General features: G+C 38.3%; 1 protein-coding gene across 3 annotated transcripts in view; it reads left to right on the forward strand.

Moving 5' to 3' along the window:
* The window catches only part of FAF1 (Fas associated factor 1), a 5,915,525-nt gene that overhangs the window by 3,787,951 nt on the left and 2,108,134 nt on the right, over window positions 1-19,440 (forward strand). The gene's annotated exons all lie outside the window — the stretch shown is intronic.

Genomic DNA, 19,440 nt, shown 5'->3' on the forward strand with positions numbered 1-19,440 from the left:
TAATAACTTATCAGAGTTATGTTCTTATCTGAAAGAATTCCTACCTTCATAACAGATCACATAGAAAAAGTTATACTTTTGGTATGTAAAAAAAATTACCTCTTAAACATGTTGCATTATACAGTGACTGGTTCAGATGCTTTTACACAGTCTGAATACCTCACACAGTTTAACGGTTTTCCATTTACCCATCATTCAACATGCAGTTGCTAAATGGTTTACCGTTATTAAACAAAGCTTCTGCTAGCTTTTTGGTGCTGAACTAACCTTGGTTAATCCTGAAGACGCCATTATACCTCGCACACTATGATTTACTGAAGTTAGAATATGCTGCTGCCCTCTTTGTCCCTTTGCCTTCCCCTCCTTGAAAAAACATAGTTTAATGCCATACAACTATTTTATTTTCACCATACATTGAATTGCATTGCTTGCTCACATATGAAAACATCCTGGAACAGCCAGAAATGCTCTTATATTACCCTCGGAGTCGAATCTAATTCTGACAGGCTGTTCACGGAGCTGACATCCTCACCTATGTGATGACGTCAGGTGAAAGCACAAAAAACAAAATTTAAAAAAGCTGAGAAAATCTGAAATTAAGGGGTGCCACTTGGGAATGGTGGCACCCCATTATTTGGACCTCAAAACTGGTAGAAAACGAGAAATTTGGTACGATTGAGAGGTATGGTCAAGAGTTTTTTTAATAGTTTGTTAGACTTGAGAGAAGTTTGAGATTTGGAATAGAGGGGAACATATGTAAGTGGGAAGTAACCTGTGTGAGTGGTGTTATAGGTCTGGAGCTGTCTCACAGTTTATTGGTAATGAGTGAAGAGGATGATTTGAGTGTAATGGTTGGAGAGGAAAAAATGTTTGCTATGTTATTATGATAAGTTATTAGGTAATTAGCTATAATAAGGAATGTGAGAAGGCTTGTGTGAGGGGATAACATTTTAGGTGTCTGGTATATTGAGCAATTGTCATTGTGTAGGAAAGGAAAAAAGGCAAATTAGGGTTGGGTGAGTTTGAGTACAGAAATAGTTATAGAGTAGAATAGTTGAATGTATTGATAATGTGGGTAGTGAGATGAGAAGGTGAAGCTGGCTGTTTGTAGTACAGGCAAGAGGACATAGTTGGGTGTTGAATGGATGTAGATGAATAGGCCTTAAATCCTTCAACTATCACTGTACATTAATATGACTTTCCTTATACTCAGTAGCCTACCTGTTACTCCAAGGTAATTTCTCTTTCTTTTTGAGATATGAAAGACCGAGTCCTAGTTGATCTTCTATTTCTTTGCAAAACCAGTTGCTTTACAAACACCTGCACTAAGGACCTAAAACTGCACCAACAAGTAAACAGACTGGTTCGAGGGATTCAATCATATCTGTGCATATTCACACTCTGTGGAATAAGTTAACCAGTGTAGGTCAAACAAAGTACTACTTGGCTATCTTTAAGGCTAATCTTTATAGTTTGGGTAGACACAAGTTTACACGAGGATTTCCTTGTACAACCCTGATCATTTTGGGAGGTGGACACTATTAATTGGTTGTAAAGAGTGGCAAGAACTTTTAAATGTGTCTGCTTAAAGGTGAATTATGACTAGAGTTCTTATAGTTCCCATGATTACTTCCCTAATATTGTTCTGATATTTTTAAACACACTAATATCATTTTGTAAAAGTGCACATAATAAGGCTATATGCAGGATTAACCTATATAGGTTCATAGGTAGGTACTAGGCTATCGACCCAAGGGCCTAAGTAAGCCTAGCCAACAAGGTTCCCTGGCTTACACCACCCAAGAAAATTAATTTCCTGTGCCCCTGTCGAGCAGAGCCACAGAAGTGATCCCTGGGGTGTATTTCCTGTTTCCCATCCACTCATTAAGATTTCTCTTGGAGTGCTAATGAGGAACTTTGCTTGACATAGATGGGTAGCTTGTTCCAGAGTATAGGAATTCTCTGGGACAGGAATCTATCCCTCTAGCATGTCCTGTTTATTGTGGTGACCAGGTTTAGGTCCATAGAGCGTGTAGCTCGGAGGGATTCTATTTCTTTAGGTGTAGCATGTCCAACAGCTCTGGGTTTAACATAGCTTTATATGTTCGACAGAGATCTCCTCAGAATAGGCAATATGCTACAGAGTAAAGCTGGGGTTTTTGAGATGGTCAGTGTAGGGCATCTGTTTGAAGCCAGTAATCCTCTTTGTGAGGTACTTCTATGGCCTTTCCAGCTGCTGCAGATGTCTTGTGAGGTACATTCCAAAAGGGGCGGTGTACGCTATAATGGGTCTAATGAGTGCTGAGTAGAGGGGAACAATGACCTCTTTTTTCCTGGATGAGAACCCTTTTGTGATGAGGTGTGGCACGTAGAAGGATTTCCTGACTACTGTGGCGATGTGATTATCAAAGGAGAGACTACTATCCGCCTGGGTCCCAAGGTCTCTTATCACACATTCGGCGTTATGTAGACTGCCTTTTATGTGGTAGTTCATGGGTACAGAGTTTTTACCAGAGGGGATGACAATGCACTTTTTGGCACTGAGCTTAAGGCCATGCCTTTGACACCAGGCATCTGTCTCAGTGAGGCCCTTCTGTAGGATGTCCACATCATTTGGGGACTCGACTATGGCTCCTAGTTTGCAGTCATCTGCAAACTTCATTAGCCAGAGGCCTTCTGTGTTAGCCTGTACTTCAGAGAAGTAGATACCAAACAGGAGAGGTCCCAGGACTGAACGCTGTGGTACTCCACTTTTCACTGGTTTGAAGTCAGATTTGGAATCTGCAACTTTTACAATGTGGGTTCTGTCAGTGAGCCAGTTGGCAACCCATCTAGTGACGTAGAGATTTATACCTAGTTTAGTGAGTTTAGCTATGATTACAGAATGGGGGATAGTGTCAAAAGCCTTGGCAAGGTCAAGATAGGCTGTGTGAACCACCTTACCCTCGTCTACGGCTTTGGTGACTGACTCAAAGAAGTCGATCAGGTTCAGAAGGCATGATCTTCCTTTCACAAACCCGAACTGGGTGGGGTATAGAGTTTGGAGGTTACCATTGTCTTTGTTTATGAGTTCCATGATGATACATTTCATGGCTTTGCAGACCAGGCTCATCAGGCTAATAGGGCGATAGTTCCCTGGATCAATGGTGGCTCCCCTTTTGTGGAGTGGGATAACTGTTGCTGTGTGCCATTCAGTGGGCACAAAGCCTGATGTGAGACTATGATTGAACATGGTGCTTAGGTGGGGAGCCAGTTTGTTCTGAAGTTCTTGTAAAACGCAGCCTGGGTTGTTGTCCATTCCCATGGATGTTGTGTTTTTGGTTTTAGAGAGTGCAGCTTTTACCTGCATAGATGTGATTACAGGGACTCTGCATTCTTTCTGTATAGATATGGGCCCTTTAGGGGGTGAGAGGGGGATAAAGTTAGCACTGAACCTATCTGCCAGGATGTTGGCAATATCAGTTGGTTCTGAAATTTTCGTGCTGTTGTGCTGTAACTCAGAGCAGATCTGGGTGTTGCCATTGAGATTCTTAACATAGCTATAGAATGCTTTGTGGTTGCCCTTAGAATTAATGGCAGTTTTGTTTTCATAGCTAGCTTTGGAGGATCTTATAAGGGATCTCAGCTTCTAAGTGAGGCTGACCAGGGAGCTCCTCCACTCATGGGATTTTACTCTCTTTTGCAACAGTTTCTTCCTTCTGTTGTAGAGTTTGTTTATGGCAGGGGTCCACCAGATTGGCTTACTTTTTTGGAGGATAGTGTCTGGGTTCTGTTTGGGATAAGCACATTCCATGCACTCATGTAAGTGCTTATAGAGTGCATTTGTGTAGGATTCAGCAGTCGTAACTGTATTGTCCATCTGCATGGGTGTCCTGAAGTTCACCACTTCTGTTTTAAGAAGCATGAAGTTGGCTTTGGAGAAATTTTTTACCATGGTTTCCTTAATGGTGGGTGGGGGCGGGATGCGGATAACTAGGGTGAATAGCTTATGGTCAGATCTGACCAACGAGGAGTTGACTTCAGGTGTGGAACACCGGTCACTCATGTTGGTAATGACTAGGTCTAGGATATTGTTGCCTCTGGTGGGGGTGTAGATAAGTTGATCCAGGGCATTGGAATTTATGAATTCCAGAAAGCGTTGAGTGAAGGAATTGGTAAATGAGTAGTTTTCCCAGTTAATGGTGGGGTAGTTGAAATTGCCCATTTATAGGGTGTTTGGTTGAACACTAATGTTTTTCAGTATATCAAGAAAAGAGGAGTGGGAATCCTGGGGCATGGTGGGGGATCTAGATTCATAAAATAGTGAGTCCTTCTGTACAAGTAAGTGTGTGTGTGTGTGTCTGTGTCTGTGTCTGTAGAGAGAGAGAAAGAAAAGAGAAAGAGATAGTCCAAGGAGCAATTGGAGGCAGGGTTTGCATAATGAAACACAGGTATATTTTTTCACAGGTCATATGAAAATAAAGTAAAAGTCCACTTGACTTAACCCCCTCCCAAAGTATGTATGGTTTCTTTTCATTAACAGCAGTACAGTCTGTCACAGCCCCTCTAAGAGTAGGTTGTCTTTAAAAGTTCTAGGCCCAACTGCATCTCTGTATTCCAAGTGCTCCTTCCAGGTATAATTCAAAAGTGAACCCTGTCTGAGCCCTCACACTCTGCTCTTTGTAGGTCTTGGATACAACTCATCCTTTCTGAACCTCAAGTTGGGGAATGAACTTCTTGAGTCTTGCTCAGTACTTGGCAGTGCATAGTGTTTACTTGATTACCCACTGTGGGAATGTTCCCATGCTTCATACTTTGACAACCATTATCCATTTCCTAGAACCACTTTTATAACTACCTCCTTCACAGCACAAAAATAGGGATTTTTGGACTCAACATGGTAGGTTGCAGATACTCAAGAATGCATTAGCATTTCTGTTTGCTAGGCCAGACCTGTGGGACACTGTATATTGAAAGGGCTGGAAGGGTAGTGCCCACAAGCACAACTTTGTAGAGCTATCAGTTTGCCTACTTAGTCATTGGAATGGAGCATGATCTGTTACCAAATTGAAGTGCCTACCCAACAAATAGTACGTCAAGATGTAGAAAGCCCACTTTGCAGCTAGGTACTTGGTTTCCATAGTGGAATATCTTCTTTCTGCTTTGATGAACTTTTACCAGCACACGGAGCTCCTCACCTTGAATGTCTTGTGGTAGCATTGTCCCGAACCTACTTATGATGTGTTGGTTTATAGGGTAAACTCTTGAGTAAAATCAGGAGCCGCTTAAATATAAATGACAGAATCCTTTTTTAGTTCAGTAATTGCTCTCTCTGCTGCCCCCTCTTTAAGTGACCATTGCATATTGACAGGAGCATTTCCCTCTTGTGAAGTCTGTCGAAGGACAGATAATGGTCACAGACTTACTCTAGTACCCAGCTAGTCCAAGAGGAGTACAGGCCATTGTTTTATTGCCTCTGTTTTTCAAGTTGTTCTCTTACCACCCCTCTTCCTATAAGGTATCCTAAGTACTTGGCTTCCCTCGTATTCAGTTTAGTTTTCCTCACATTTACAGTCAAGGTTGCCTATCTTATGGACTTTAATACAGCCAATGCTTTTGGCTAGTGAGAGTCCTAATCCTTTGAATAAATTACCATTTCATCCTGGTACGCTGCAGTATATCAGGAGAGAGGCTTTGATATTTTTAATTGGGTTTCTGTCTAGGTCAGCTGGTAACACTGTATACTGGAATTAGATCTTTGGAGTTACAAAAGTTTTTTTCCTTGACAGAGGGTATAAGAGGTAACTGCTAGTAATGTTGTCAGTTATAAGGCTGTTCCTAGGTTCTGTATTAATTCATCACGTTTGGGCATGGGATAGCTATGGAACTTTGATATACTGTTGAGTTTCCTACAGTTGTTACAGAATTTTTATACTTCCGTTAGGCTTATGAACTAGTATCAACTGTTCCAGTCCATTTGCGACTCTTATTTTAGACTTAGTTTAAGCATTATTTAAATTTATTTTATTTTGTTTTATTCTTTGTTAACCAGGTTAGTCCTACTAGGCTAGTGGCTTCTTTTCAGGGGAGACCTGAGCTGATATTTATACCACAGGGGAAATTTGGCCAGAACATTGGGAAACTTTCCCTACTCTTTGCAGTAGAGGGAAGAAATTGGGTTCTACATATCCTGACTTCCTGTTTCCTGTCCAGGTGTGGAGGCAGCCAGGAGGAACAGGGAGAAACATGGCTACTGAGAGCCAAGGCAGTTTGGAAGTTAAATGTGTTGAAAATGAAGAAAAAATGGTAGAATTGCTACTAGAAATGTTTTCAGGTGATTTGGGAGCAGAGAAAATGTTGTCTGCTGATGGTGAGGAGATTGGGGAGGAGATGAAGCTAAATGCAGTAGTGGAGTTGGATTCAGAAGAACATTTCTAGAAAAACCTGTTTGAAATGGCAGAAACAGCAGAAAAAATGTGTTATTTCAACCTTCCAGTGAGGAGGGTTGTGGGATGAGTATCTGGAAGTGCTATTTAACCAGAGTGAACCAGAAAGTGGAACTGCTATATCCTGGAGTGACATTATGGAAAAAAATAGAAGAGGGAGAAAAAGAAAAGGAAAAAGAGCCAGAGAAGGTTGCAGAAAAAAAGTCCCATGCTGAAACGTTGGAAGAAGGAGCTAAGGAGAAGAAAGATGAAGGAAGTAAAGAAAAAATATGTTCGGGTGAGCAGTAGAAAAGAAAAAGGCCTGGACAGATATGAGGTATGTAGACAATGTTATTGCACCTCTGGGAGTAAAAGCTGAAGAGTTAAGAGCTTTCTTTTTAATTAACAAAGAAACTTTTTGTGACTTGTTTTTTGAAACTGGCCAGGCTATGGAAAACTTTTGGGGGGGGGCTATGAAAAAGAGATCATGGTCAGAATATGTTGCACACGCATTTTTCATGCAAACAAAGAAAAGAATTTTGATTCAGTTTTGAACTGAAATGGCAGCAAAAGAACTGAGAGAATATTTGTTGACATTATGTAAAGAAGTGAGGGAAGCTGCTAAAATCTATGATGAAAGAGGATTATGGACTGGAGGTTTGGAATGTGGAATAATTTTAAAAATGGAAAATGAGAATGTGATACATATAACTAGTATTTTTAATGTGCATGGCAATAGAGGTTTTGTGTGGTACTCAGGACAACCAGAAACTTGTTATTTTTGTGGAAAAAGTGATCATTTAATTTATGAATGTGGCAAAAAAGATGTTATTTATGAGGTCAGACAGGTCATAATGCAAAGAAATGTGAAGTGGAATGTAAGAAATGTGGTAATTCATGGATAGAATGCGAGGCAGAAATACCCGATGAAAAAGAAAATTAAATTGAAATTAGATGCTCAAGTAATAGTGTTATAGGACAGAATGCTAACAGAAGAAAGGGTGTAAAGTGAAAAACTTCGGAATGATGCTATTTGGAATATAGGTAAAGAAACATGTTCAGGTATATGTATAATATGCCAAGAAAATTTAAAAATATGACATATTACAATAGCAGAACTGGGCAGAATAACAGTAGTAAAAATATGTATATAGACTAATAGCTTTATATGGATATGTGACTAAAAAGAAAGAGAAACGGTGTTTAGAATTATGCCTAATTATGTCTGTGTTAACATGGATATAATAATGACAGGTGAGTTTAATTGTAATTTGAGAAATAAAAAGAATAGTTATGATAAAATGGTTACTGAAATTATGAATGAAAAGTGAAAAATTAAAAATATGGGAAAATAAACAGTGGGCTTACAAAATAAATGAAATTAAGACAGAAATTACCTTTTTATATCAGAAGGCCTAAACATTACACAAAAAGGAATTTAATATAATGGGTTTTTTGATCATGTGACAGTTTGGATAAGAATTTCATGAAAATGAGCAGTATACTAAAATAGGAAAAGGCATAAAAAGAGTAAATGAAAAAGAGATTCAGGAGAAAGAAAATAAATTACAGAATTATGGCAGCAACATATCAGTAGGGGAGATTTTTATGAAAATTGGACAATATGGTGGATTCATTTCAAAAAGAAATACAAAGAGATATTTTTAGAATGTATAGAAAAAAAAGGAAAAAAATGAAAATGTGGAATACAAAATATTAAGTCAAAAACATTTAAAGACGTGATAGAGAAGAAAAAAATAATTTTATGAAAAAGTAGAATTATATAGAAGAAATCAGGATAAGGTTAATACATTGTTATATAAGCAAAAATATTGCTTACAAGGAAAAAAAAAGAAGTAGCACCATATTTATGTAAGATAGGAAAAGAAGGAAAGCTAATAAGAGAATTAAAAAATAAAGAAGGAAAACAAGTAAAAATTACAAGGAGAAATGTATGAAATGATTAAAGAATATGTATTAGATTTATATAGTAAGAAAAAGTTAACGTAGAATAAATTTATAATGGTGAAAAATTAAAAAAGGAAGGTAATGAATATTTAGAGAGAAAATAAATATAAATGAGTTGAATGAGATCTTGAAAGATATTAACATTAATTCAGCTACAAGACGGGATTGAAAATAGTATGCTTAAAGAAATGTATGATGTTTATAGAAGTAATGAATGGGTGGCTGGAAAGAGGAATTTAGTATAAAGAAATCTGCACAGATGTGATAAAATTTATAGTAAAGAAAGGTGATAAAGATGAAATAAAATTGGAGACCAATTACACTGAATAACACAGATTATAAATTTTCATGAGAATAGTAACTAAAAGGCTACATTGTAAAATAGAAAGATCATATGATCAGAATTTATTTGGGAGAAAAGGAAAGGGGAGTCTAGACCTATTGTGGATAATAAGGGAGTCATTGATGATATTATTAATTTAATAAGTGGGAACAAAAATCATGATAGGTGATGTTAGTAAGGCATATGATAATATTCAGTATAAAGCGTTGTGGGGGAATTTTACAAGTATACAACATAAGTAAAAAATATTACAAGTAATTAAATCAATATATGAAAGCAATTAAGTGAATTTGAATGTAAATGGCTGGATTGGATTGTGGAAGATTTGAAAATAGGTAGTGGTGTAAAGCAAGGATGTCCTGCAAGCATTATGATCTTTTCTATAATTATGAACACAGTAATAATGGAAATTAATAAAATGTCAACTAAGGGAGGATATAGAATGATGGAGGAAATACAGCTACCAGTAATGTATACTTACGCTGATGATATAGTAGTAACAACAAAGCAGAAGTCTGGATGGAAAAGATTAATGAAAAAATTGAGTACATGTTTGAAGAAAATTGGTTTAAGCATAAATAAAGAGAAAGGCAAAGGATTTGTGTATGAAAGAAAGGAGATGTGGAAGATAATGAAAAGTAGATAGATATTTTAGGAATTGTATTGGGAAGGACAGAATACAGACATGAACTATTGGATAAAGTTATTAAAGGAATCAAAGACATGATCACATTTTGTAAGATGTATAGGTTTTCATACAAAAAGAAAACACATTTAATAAATACCATAGTAATAGGTAAAATAGCTTATATTGCAAATGTTTATATGATACCGATGAAATATGAAAAAGAAATTATGCAGAAATTTTTTTCATTTGAGGGTCAAGATTGAACCCAGTTAAGTGGGGAATTTTGTATATGAAAGATGAACAAGGGGGGGGGGGTTGGGGCTGATAAATCCAGTTGTGCATGCAGCCTCTTTAAATATACATAAAGTACTAAAAGGAATAATGAAAAATAATAAAGATTTGAAAGAAACAATAATGTATTGTAAATATAGAGAAATTTTGGAAGAAATAGAAATGAAAAATAATTAGAAATGTTATTAATGAAGAAATGAAAGAATTTTACAGTCAAATTCTAATGTGGAAATTAAAAAAAAATTATAATAGAAATGAATGGTGTTAACATTATGATATCCTTTTACTTGGTAGATTCATGGAAAGAGTTATAGATAGATAAGAAGAAAGCAGTAATGATGAGATACAGAAATTATAAAAGAATTTAAGAATGCAATAATTTTTTGTGATGGGTGTCCATAAGAAATTACCAGTGGGGGCAAATATGCCATGCAAGAGAAAATAGGATAGAATATGTAGTAAATGTACAGAACTGGAAACTACAAAACATGTTTTTTTAAATGTGAGAGAATTCAAAAACTGGAAAGAAGTATGCACGCATGATTTGATTAAAAGTTGTTTAAATTTTGAAATGTTAAACATGGACATGATAGAGTATGGGTTTTATAGGACAATATCCCAGAATGAAGCCAAGAAAATGGACAGAGTCATATGCATTGTAACATGAACTATATGGAATGAAAGACTTAATGAAATCAGATACATTGGAAAATGGACATTGACAAAAATACTGGAAAGAATATGGTTTTCTTTGTGAGTAAAAGAGTGGAGAAAATACTTAAAATGGAAATAATATGCTGAATGTTGTTAAAATATGGTTAATATTGTAAATATAAAAATATGTAAAAATATGAATTGTATATATGTATACAAATAAAAAAAACTTCTCACTGTTGTGAGTGGGACCCATTTTGCAGGAGCACTTCCTGTTTCTGTTTCAGGAGCAGAGGTGGCCCAGAGAAACAGGGAGGTAGATGGAGAGAAAAAGAGATGATGGAGTAGTGAAATAAATGGAGGAGAGAGCAGATACTCAGACCAAAGAATGTGTGCAGGATTCTGAGAAGATGTTTCAAACATATATGTTTGATGGAGATGAGTCAGCAAATGATGGATGTGTAATTACAACCCTCCAGTAAGGAAGGTTGCTGGATGATTTAGTTAAAGAAATGCTGGTGTAAAAATGAGCCAGAGAATAAGGGATATGTTTTCTGGTGGGACATTATGGAGAAGATGCATAAGGAGGATGCAGAGACGCTAAGAATAGTGGTGAGCTGGAAAAGAAAACATATACAGAGAAAGTAAAAGAAGCCAAGAGTGGAGTAGCAGAAAAGAATGCAGAAGAAAATGACAAATGCAAGTACATGGCAAGGATTCAAAGTAAAGAAGACAAAAATAGCTATGAAGTGTGGGACAATTTAAAAGCTCCTTTGGGTGTAAAGGTACACGAGGTAAGAACATTTATTCTTATTAACAAAAAGACATTTCGTGACATTATATTTTAGACTGTTTTTGTCAATGGAAAATTTTCATGGAGAATATGGAACAAAAAGACTGTAACCCGTAGAATCTTTGTGATAAAAACATTTAACATGGAAACAAAAAAGAAAGTTCATGTACAATTTTGAACAGAGATAGAAAGAGAGACTTTGAAAGGACATTTGAAAATTTTATGTAAATAAGTACTGGATTTGCAAACTTTTATGTCAAAAGGGGTTTATGGACTGGTGGACGGAATTGTAATATTGTGGTAAAAATCGAGAGAGAAAAAATTATACAACTACCAAGCACAATACATGTGGAAGGGAATAGGAGTGTCGTAAAATACTGGGGGCAACCCAAAACAATTTTTTTTTTTTTGTGGAAAAGAAAGATAAGTAACTGCGTGAGATATTTGTGGAGAAATAGGACATGATGCAAAAAATATGAATTGAAATGCTATAAATGTAACAAAATTGGACATTTAAGGGTAGATTGCAAAATGGAAATAAATGAAATCAAAGTAAGGAAAAAAAGAGAAGAAGATGGAGTAGACATTTTAGAAGTAGTAGAAATACAAGAACAATTAGATGAGAAAAAATAATGAAGGCATAAGAAGTTTCTGAAATAAGTGATGAAGAAGACATAAATTGAAAGGTAGTAAAAGAAAAAAGAATTCTATTGGTAAAAGACAGAAAAAGAAAATTTAAAGGTATAAGTACAAAAGAAAAAAGAAAGAAAATGTATGAAAAAGAATATATACGTGTGTGTTTGTGTGTGTATGTATATATATATATATATATATATATACACACACACGTGTATGTGTGTATGTATATTTATATATATATATTTATATATATATGTTTATATATATATATATATATATATATATATATATATATGTATAAATGTAAAATGTTTGGGGTGGATATACTGGTTAAGGTGTTTCACTCACAGAAACAAGGTACAGTGTTGATTCTCACCTTTCTGATGTGTCGCTTTCTTGTTAGGACACAAATCTTCATGGGTTCTGTTCAAGCAGCTTACACAGTACTATTGTTGACTATTGACTGTAACTTAAGTAATTTATATACAAACTGTGATCATGCATGCTCACTCTCTGGCTGCTTCTATAAAGTGGCATAGGGAATTGCACGTGTCTGGAATTTATATGTGCATGGACAGCCTTGCGTGCTTCTTAAAGATATAGCACGGGCACTTTATCTACATCCTCCTTCTATGAGAAATAGATCATGCAATTTCTCATGAGATTATCTGGCATGCAGAAATCACAGGTAATCTATAGACATGCATTATACAATACTAAATACACACACACAGACGCACACACACACACACACAGTCAAGTCCACGTTGCTCCATATTTCACACTTAGAAACTCATCCATATTGTGTGACATAAACCTGGGAATTAGATTCAACAACTGGGACAGTTTCTACAAAATGGCTGAACTGTGGAATGTTCAAATCACTTTCTGGAAGAGAATCAGACCTTTGAACACATTCTGGTCTAGAAACAGTGTCTCACTCATTCTTTGATTTAGAATTTGCAACACAGATGCAATGTTGTGACTGCAGTGATGTTGATTCTACAGGAAGAAGACGTCTGCAATTTCTCCTATACTCCACACCTTCAGAATTTACCAAGTAGGATCTTAGCTTGGCACAGAGAGACCAGATGGCTTAGTGGTTAAACTCTTCGCCTCCCATGCACAAGGTACAAGGTTCCATCCTGACCTCCTACCAGTGCCTGCTTGGAGTTTGCATGTTCTCCCTGTGTCTCTGTGGGGTTTCTTCCATGTCCATAAAACATGCTGACTGTTTCCATCTCAATGAATGGAGCTGTGGGCAGCAGCACAGACTTTACATGGTGCCCTATAGGGGGAAGAATTGTACAGACCAACTGCTTTGGGCATCTACTGTGGTGCACAGTATCCTCAAGATAGGATAACATGGATCACAGACTGCGCGCTGTGGCAGGGCTAGCCACTCAACGGTGTAAAATATGGCTCTAGGTGATTCAGTCATGTTGACTAATGCCGCCAAAAAATGGGCATTGGTAGTTACCGGTGATAAGTGGGTTGAGGACCCGGCCTACTCTGACCCACGCCAGGGACTCGTGCTAACAGTGGGAGGGGTATGTGTGCCCCTATTGGCTAGTGTGTGCCCACCATAAAGCCCAGCAGCCCTGGGCCAATAAGCTAGTGGCTGGCCGGTGCCTAGTTGCCCAGCCTGAGTTACCTGAGATAGCTCTGTTGAGCAAAAGCTGCACATAAAACCAACCAACCTGCCAAACATGAACTAAGATTTGGTACACTTATTGTAGGTTCACTGATAGGATGCAGCTTGAAAGTGGATGACATGATACTGAGGAGGCTGGACATCCTATGTATCCAGGAGACGAGATGAAAGGGCATTGCAGCAAAGCCACTTGGCTTGGGATCCAGAGTCTACTACTCAGGTGGAGGGCAGGCTAGAAATGGTGTAGGAATTGTGGTGAGAGAGAGGCTTCAGAAGGCAGTAAGTAATGTCATCAGAATTAATGACAGACTCAAGGCAGTCAGACTCCAGTGTAATGATAGGGCAGTATTCATAATCTCAGCCTGTGCACCACAGCAGGGTTGTGATAGTGAGGAAAAGAGTTAATTCAGACAGCAGTTGCAGGACCTACTAGATAAAGAAGGACAACATGAATTTGTGTTGTTAATGGGTGACATGAATACACATATCGGAACAGACAGAACAAGATATGAGGACTGCATGTGTCCACATGGGTGGGGCAACAGGAATAAAGAAGGAGAAGCCATTCTAGACTTCTGTCTGGCAAATGGTGTGATAGTAGCCAACACATGGTTCAGAAAGAGAGACAGTCACAAGATCACATACAAGAGTAGTCAACATGCAACTCAGGTAGACTTACTCCTGGTAAGGAAAAGGCACTGGGGCAGAATCCATGATTGGGAAGTCATCCCCAGTGAAACAATTGGCCCACAGCATAAACCACTATTAGCCACAAACAGCTGCAAGCAGTGGTCAGAGAAGGCTCTAAGGTCACCATAGAACAGGCTGAAGACCTGGAAGTTGACTGGAGAGAACGCACAACAGTTTAAGGTAATTGTCAGGGCTCTAGCACCCCAAGAAGAGGAGGAAATAGGTGAAGTTGAAGATGAATGGCAGCGCCTAAAAACAGCATGTGTTAGGACTACAGAAAAGACATGTGGCCGAGCCAGGTATGGAAATAAGGTACATAAAGAAAGCTGGTGGTGGAATGCAGAAGTCCAGGACGTCATCAAAAGAAAAAAGGAGTGCAGGAAGAAGTGGGAGACAAAAAAGACTGACCAGGCTAGGAAGAACTACTGGTTGGCTAACAAAGAGCCTAAGAAAAGAAGTTGCAATAGCAAAGAAGAGGCTCTGTGCCAACTTTTGGAAAGTGACACAGTAAGGGGCACAAAGAAACTATATCAGGTTGCAAGGCAAAGACAGAAAGATAAAGAAGATAATCAGACACCGTTCATAAGGGATGCCAGCAACAACCTGCTCACCAGCCTAGAGGACATCAAAGGCAGATGGAAGGAGTATTTCCAGCAGCTTCTGAATGAAGAAAACCCCACAGAAGCTGTACTGCCCCAGAAACAGCCTATGATGAGAGACGAAGAGGAGCCCACCCTAGAAGAAGTAAGAACAGCACTAAGGAAAATGAAGCCAGGGAAAGCAGCAGGCTTAGATGAGGTCACAGCAGATATGATAAAGATGCCGGGTGAGATAGGGGAGAAATGGCTCCTGAGGGTACTAATAGCAGTGTGGAGAGAAAGGCATATCGCAGATGACTGGAAGATAAGCATACTCATGCTAGTGTACAAGAACAAAGGGGATATCCACAACTGTGGGCAGTACAGAGGCATCAAACTCCTATCACATTGCATGAAAGTTCTGGAGAGGGTGATTGATAAACGGATACGCAGAGTTGGAGAATGTAAGATGGGAGATGAGCAGTTTGGATTCAGATCAGGATGCAGCACAGTTGACCTGATGTTTGCATTGAGACATATACTTGAGAGGAAGCTAGAGATGAGGAGAGAGTCCAAGTGGGCATTCCTAGACTTGGAGAAAACATATGACAAGGTCCCAAGAAAGCTGATATGGGCAGTACTGTGGTGGCTTGAAGTCCCAGAAACATTGGTAGAATTAGTCCAGGCTATGAACAAGAACCCAATGACTTGAGTACGAACAGTGTTCGGCCTCACAGGGGGGTTCCTAGTGGGTGTGGGTGTACATCAGGATTCAGATCTGAGCCCACTGCTGTTCATACTGGTGATGGACTACATTACCAAACAGGTTTGAGGGGATGGATCAACAAAGCTGCTGTATGAAGACAATGTGGCAGTACAGGCAGACTCTGAGCTAGAACTTCAGCAAAGGATAGGAGAATGGAATGCAAATCTGAAGGCACATGGGATGAAACTAAGCACAGATAAGACGGTCTGGCAATAAACTGGGGAAATCAGAAGAAGCTGAGAATAGAGCTAGAAGGGAAGATAGTGGAATAGGTAAACAGCTTCAAGTATCTGGAATGAGTAGTTGAGGAGAAGGGTAGTCTGAATGAAGAGATCAAAGCGAGAATCAGAGGGGATACAGCCAACTGGCATAGAGTATCAGGGTAGTCTATGACAGAAGAATGCCAAAGAAGCTGAAAAGTAAGGTGTACAAGACAGTGGTGTGACCAGTACTACTGCATGGTACAGAAACCTGGTCAGCAAAGGCAGAGCAGTTGAAGAAGCTAGAGGTGATGGAAATGAAATGCCTGAGAAAGGTGATAGTTTGCGCACTGTTAGACAGACGAAGAAATGAGGACATAAGAAAAGAAGCCAAAGTAGCTCCAATTACAGAAAAGATAAAAGAGAACAGATTACAGTGGTTTGGGCACATGTGTAGAAAAGCAGAAGACAATATGGTGAGGAAGATTTGGGACAGACAAGAAGAAGGTAAGAGGAAGTGAGGACGTCCAGCAAGGAGGTGGATGGATTGTGTGAAAGAAGATCTGTGGCAGTCAGGCATGAGTGTTGAAGAAGGCAGGAGTTTGGCACTGAATCGAGAGAGTTGGAGACAGTTAACACGATACCCCGACCCCATGTAGAAAACTGGGAAAAGGGGGCTGCTGATGATCATCATCATCTCAGCTTAGCACAGATGCCTGTAATTGGTCCTATTCGATCAAAACCTTTTGTCATCTGGACATATACTGACTCCTCCTCTCAAAGGACAAAGTAATCTACTTGATCTGTCGTAATTCGATTTCTGGATATTATGCTTCTTAAACAATTGAGCCTTGATGGTTTTGTTGTTCTTTGGGTTAGGCTGCAACAAACTTGAAGAAATATGTAGCGTAGTTCTAGTTTGCTTGGAAAGTAGTCTTTGAGCAGGTGAGCCAAGAATATCATGGGGTATGTTTCTGACTTTAAGCAAATCCACGAATACATCGGTATTGTCATGCTTTGACCTTTCAAGTAGTTTCTTTCTACTCTGTACTGCATGTTCAGCTAGACCATTGGATTGAGGATATTCAGGACTAATACAATGGCCCATTCTTTTGCAAATTTCTGAAACAACCAGCTAGTGAATTGAGTACCATTTATTTATTTTATTTATTTTTTATTTTATTTAACATTTGTTGACCGGGAATGTCCGACTAGGTTCCACAGAGCCTGTTTTCAGCGGAGGCCCGGGGAGAAATGCTCCAGAGACCATTGTCAGAAAAAAGTTTGTGTGGACTACCATGAACTGAGAAATGATGTTTCAACTTAGTAATAACAGCAGTTGAGGTTAGGTTTGGTAGTAGATCAATCTCAAACCATTTTGAATAAGAGTCTACTATAAGTAGTGATTGTTCCATTCAAATAATTCACTTGCTACAGTAGACCAAGGTAGCTCAGGAATTGGATTTAGCTGCAGTGGTTCTTTTTGCAAATGCGGTCTAGTACTGTTGCATACTGAACAAGAAGAAAGAATACTATCAATGTCTTTTGATAATGAAGGCCAAAATACTAATTATCTTGCACATATCTTAGTGGATGAGGATCCTGGATGACCACATTGCATAATCTGAATATATTCTTGTAAGGATGCAGGAACAGCAATTTTAGGACCTTTGAAAATAATGCCATCTTCCATCAACAATTCATCCCTGTAAGGAAAATACACGTGCACCTCAGGTGATGCACTAGATTGCTTTGACGGCCATCCAACATTAATATAGTGATTGAGCTTCTGTGAAATTGGATCAGTCTGAATATGATCTCTTAACTCATTAAGTCTAGTGGTGGAAAAAATACACACTGATATCACATCAAAGTCAAAAGTCTGTGCATGAAGCTGTTTTGTTGTATTTCTGGGAGATCTGGATAAGGTATCAGCCAGATAGAGCAATTTGCCTTTAGTGTAGACCAATTTGAAATTGTACTTTTGCAATTTGAGCATCATTCTTTGTGATCTCATTGGATCAGAATGCATAGACTTCTTTCTAATAGTAACTAGAGGTTGATGATCAGTTTCAGTCTGAATAGCTTGACCATAAATATAATCTTGAAACTTGGAGCATGCAAATACTAGAACCAAAAGCTCTTTCTCAGTTTGAGCATACTGCATCTCAGTTTAGGTTAGTGTTCTAGTTGCATAGGCTACTGGTCTGCCCTCTGGAAGTATAACTGCACCTAGGCCATATTTTGAAACATCACAGGAAAGAATAACTGGTTAGTTCACATCATAGTATCTTAATGTAGGTGGGGTGGCAATTGTTTGCTTAAGGTCTGCAAATGCCTTCTGATGATGATCCAGACATGACTATGCAACAGTTTTGCATGTTAACTCTCTTAAAGATGCTGTCAACTCACTGAACTCTGATATAAATGTGCCTAAATAATTTACCTTGCCCAGAAAATGCTGTAAACTTTGTACACTGTGTGGCAGTGACATTTCTAGAATAGCTGCTTGCTTGGTCGGGTTAGGTCTCAAGCCTGTACTTGTAAATAAATGTCTTATGTACGTAACTTTTGGAAGTCTGAATCTGCACGTCAGAGGATTGAGCTTTAAGTTCACGTGCTCTGCCTCGAACTTTCTTGAGGTTTCTGTCATGCTCTGCTTCACCATTTCCAACAAACAATAGATCGTCTACTATTTTGGCACAAGGATAACCCAAAAATATTTGTTACATTGCACGCTGGAAGACTTCATTTGCAGAATTTATTCCAAATGGCATCCTTAGGAATCTGTATCTGCCAAACGGAGTACCAAAAGTAGTTAGAAATGAGGATTAGCAATCAAGCAACACTTGCCAAAATGAACTCTCTGCATCCAAAACTGAAAATACAGTGACATTCAGTATTAGTGCTGCAACTTCTTCAACTGTGTACATTGGATGATGCAGTCTTTTTAATGCTTTGTTCAAATCTCTTGGGTCAATGCATATTTTGATTTCATCTGAGCCTTTCTTATGAGCTGTTACCATGGACAACACCCATTCTGTTGGTTCTGTGACTGGACAAATCATACCTTGCTGCACCATTTTATTCAACTGAGATTTAACTTTATCTTGCATCACTATCGTAACTCTTCTTGCTGGTCTGACTACTGGGATGACCTCAGGGTCTAACTTCATGGAATACACAACTGGAAGTTTGCCCAATTTGTCATTGAAAACATCAGCATACTCTGAGAAAATGGCTTCAGAGAAATTGGAACTCGGAACTGCACTCACCTGATGAACTCCTTTAGCAAAACAAAGTAGATTAATTCTTAAACTATCTTTGAGACCCCGGAAAGATTGCACTGGTCTTCAAACTATGTAGAATAACAAGTTGTAACAGTTTTCAGCCAGATAACAAGAAAGTATTACTAAACCTTTGGTTTGAATTTCTTCACCTCCATAAGTAACAAGTCTCACACTGCTGGTTACATTGAGTTGTTTGTTAGTTCTCACTTTTGCAAATGGTCTGCTGATATAACATTATACTTTGACCCAGTGTCTACTTTGAGCTCTGTGGATTTTCCATTAATCCAAACAGTACAAAACACTTCACTTTTTGTTAATAAGTTTACTGCATCAAGTCTTTCACCAAGCATTGATACACCATCTACATAGAAAGCTGACTGTTTTGGCTCTACTTGATCAACTTGCCTTTTTGTGCGACCTTTCTTTACAACTATATGATGCGTACTTGATTTACACAACTTTTGGAAATGGTTCCATTTTTTATACTTATGACATCGCTGAACAAATGCTAAGCACTTCGCTCTTTTAGACTCTTGATTTGT

The sequence above is a fragment of the Protopterus annectens genome, chromosome 14.part0, assembly GCF_019279795.1.
Source record: "Protopterus annectens isolate FY-2018-M chromosome 14.part0, PAN1.0, whole genome shotgun sequence".
In the NCBI taxonomy this organism is placed as follows: domain Eukaryota; kingdom Metazoa; phylum Chordata; order Ceratodontiformes; family Protopteridae; genus Protopterus; species Protopterus annectens.